Below are 3,926 nucleotides of genomic sequence, written 5' to 3'. Positions count from 1 at the left end.
AATTTTAAAAATCATTTAAGTTTAAAATTTTTTATTAAACTGCTCAATTTTGATAATGAAATTTGTAAAAATTTTTAAGAATCTTTGAAGTTGAAAATTTTGTATTAAACTTTTAAATAAAATATTTAACTTTCAAAGTATTCCTACCTATGGTATAATGATATTAGGACACCCTGTATATGTATATTTATTTACTCGCCACAATTTTCTATCCATTTTTTAATTCGTTCTTCACCACCATATTTTTCCGATGGAAATCGATGTAATATTACATTGGAAAATTTTGCTTTAGATTTCCCACATTTATAATATTTACATATATTTCCTGCCATTATTAATTTATTTTAAATACCTATGTATACAGTAAACAGAACACCGATTCGACACCAGTTTTTTATACATTACATAGTGGCGATTTTTTTTATTCCAGTCTTACCTAGCGCCATCTACAAACGAATTACTATACCCCTTGTATAATAACAGTATAGTAGAGACCGCCTAGACCTACAGTTAGTTCTTTAGCACAAATTTCAGAAATATTAATAAGGAGACAGCCGATAGATGTCCACACTATCTTTCGTATCATTCTACTGGTTAACAAAATTTGCATGGGGATTATATTACTATATTTACTTATACAATGGTAATACTACGAACATGAGACAAATTACTTTTACATTTTAATAGTTTTCTTTTTAATTTCAAAATCTGAATTTTCTGTTGACGATCTAGATAATACATTTTTTATGTTTATCTGAAAGTTGAGATATTCTCTTAACATTCAAAGTTTTTAAAAATGTTCTTTGGTTATTATTTGACTGAAAAGATGTGAGGCTTTTACAAAATGAGGTATCAAGTGAGGTACTTACATGACCAGTATTTAATTCCGCTTCATTCAACTGGTGCTCGCAGTAGCCCTTATAGGAAATGACAATTTTGAATATGTGTATTTTGGTTTTTTAAAAGGTGGAGGTGAAAAATCATCCCAAATTGAAGATTGGCATAGCTCGTACTCTGAAAATTCTGTAACGTTACGTGTTTTATTCTACTATCCGAGGATTCTGAGGTGATGATATTACAATAGGTGAACTTGTAGTCGATCCTAAAAATAATGGCGGCACAGCACTTCTGTTGAGACTATTCTTATTACTGTTTTTACAACATTTTAACTCAAATTGATCTTCACAAGAATAATGGTATGTGTTTGTCAGAGTAATGTCTGATTTGCATAATTTTCGAATTGATTCTATCCACAGTAATTGTCTGTCTTTTGAAATTCTGAAAAAACTTACACATATTCATATAGTAAGTGCTTTTGCAATTTTGGTTAAAAAAACGAATAAAAATACAGTAAGGCAGTTCAGATGATTAGTTTATACACGGTGTTTTAGAAGGAAGTAGCACAAGCCGTACCTGTGAATTTACAGTTAAAGATAACACGTTTTGCATAAAAATATGCAAATAATCAATCTATTTCAAACATTTTTTTTTCTCTATTTGAGGTGCTTTGTTTTGCGCCCTAAATTCGGGATACCCTGTATAATAAATACTCTTACCATATCACTTAAATAACAGTTCTAAATGTAATAGGTTCTATTTTACAGCTACTTGGGGTCCAAAAAATACGTTGATCAAATTAAAAAATATAATAAAACTCAATTACAATACAATGTAGTAGGTACCCACTAAACATTTTTCAGTTTCCGACATGTTTCAGAAACGTTTCAATTTTTCTTGAAACGTTTCATAAAAAGTCCATGCAACGTTCTGGTAACGTTCTAAAAGCCCAAGATGTCCTCCCCATAATACGTTTCCAATGAAACGTTTCAAAAAATTGGTTTCAGTAACATTCTTTTTACGTTCCATTTATGCCCTCGATATTTTTGTTTTACGTTTCAGTATATTTTCAGAAATGTTTGAGTAACATAATAATTTTATTACCATATTGTTCTCATAATGCTCTCAACTTTAGATCATTTTCATTTCAAAAGCGTTTTTGAAATAGTATAAATAGTGTGAGTATTTTTTTAAATATCTCTAATACTCCTTTGTGATATTTTTATTTGTATTGTGAATGACTTAATTCGAACTAAAAAAAGTTACATTGTATATTAAAAAAAATAAATATGCTCTTCTAGTTTGGGGATGCGGCAACTTTTACTAAGAATTTCTTTCTTTTTGAGAAGCCACTGAAAAAAGTTTCTAATATGGATTACGAATTTTGCCATTCATCGTACAAATAAAAATATCACAAAACAATATCAGAAGCATTAAAAAAAAGCTACACATTTTATATAGTTCAAATACGCTTCTGAAATGGAAATTTTCTAATGTTGAGACCTTCATGAATATGGTAACAATGACGAACTGATAATTAGAAAAAGTTAGTTATGATTATGAATCTTAAAATGGTAGGTACATGAAAAACAAATAACATTACTGAAAAATAATATAAAGTTATAATTTCTTCTACGCATGGTCAATTTTACATATATCATTTTAATAATAATAAATTATACAGCAGAAATAAGGATACAAAATGATATCTTGACAAAGTAAATATCTGTAGGTATACCTAAACTCTTTTNCCAAACCAAAACAGATACTGCCTAGTCTAGAATCCATATGATAACTATCAAGATTATGACAGAATATCTATACTGTTCGATTTGCAAAGACATCCTTTCAATATTTGTTTCAAATTGCTAGTATATTGCATTAGATCACGAAAAATTTATTTAACATTAATTATTACTAGGTAAATATGTTTTCGACTGGAATAATTTTATAGTCTATAATCGAGCTATTCAAGTATATCGCGTCAGTCGAAGCGTTAAATACAGCGTACAGTGTTGCCATATTTCCTTTCATTGGATCAGATGTTTGTTCAAATTTGTCAAAACGTTGTATATTCATTCCATTATCTCAATAATTACATTGTAAGTGCATATTTTTATTGTTTTAAAATGTTTAGTAATATTTAATTCTTTAATTGCAATTTTATTTTCCCGATCCTAACCATGTTTAAGAGCAATATTCACGTTTGATTAAAGTTCTTTCCCCAACTCCCATAAGAGCCTGTGTATAAGAACATAATTTTTAATATCATTTTTCAAAAAAAACTATATTGGCAATCGATCTGATATTTTTACACGAGCCAGTTGGCATATTTATTAACAGATTTCAATTGATTTGAAAACTTTCTTACCATTTTTTTTCGGTATCGAACCTCCTTAAATAACAGTTCTACTCGTAAATGTAACAGGTTCTATTTTACAGCTACATGGGGTCCAAAAAATACATTGATCAAATTAAAAAATATAATAAAACTCAATTACAATACAATGTAGTAGGTACATGAACTTAGTGGATTTCTCTAGTAACGTCACCTGAAGAATAAAGTTTATTCAATGTCTTTTTAACTCTCAAAGCTGTCAATCTGACAGCGGGGTTTTCGTGCCACAATTCCTGAAATAATAAGAACAAATTAAAAATATGATTAAAATAACCGAATGATTATAATTTTGCTAGAGTCGCCCGCTGTTTTATGAAAATGTGTAGTAGTCCAGGCCGTAGAGCATTCGAGACGTTTGTATTTGACGTCATCTATTTTGTTACACAGAAAAATCCCAAATATTATGTAGAACAAGAATCCAAGTTTGCCTATTCCGAAAAGCCATTGCTAAATTCGAGGGATCAACAAATATATAAAAGGAACGAAAAATTACCCGTTTTTCAACATTTTTTCCCTGTATGGGAATGGCGAAAAATAGTAGAAAATCATATTTATTTTTGGAGCAATTTTTAAAATAAGTAAAAGTTTATGAATATTGATGAAACTTTGTGAACAAATAGAAAAACATATGTCAATTCTACCCTACAAATTTTGCAACGATCGCGTGGTTTTCGATTGACAGGATTGTTAA

This window comes from Anoplophora glabripennis, unplaced genomic scaffold, assembly GCF_000390285.2.
Source record: "Anoplophora glabripennis isolate ALB-LARVAE unplaced genomic scaffold, Agla_2.0 scaffold1940, whole genome shotgun sequence".
NCBI lineage: Eukaryota > Metazoa > Arthropoda > Insecta > Coleoptera > Cerambycidae > Anoplophora > Anoplophora glabripennis.
Note: the sequence above shows the minus strand (reverse complement) of the source record.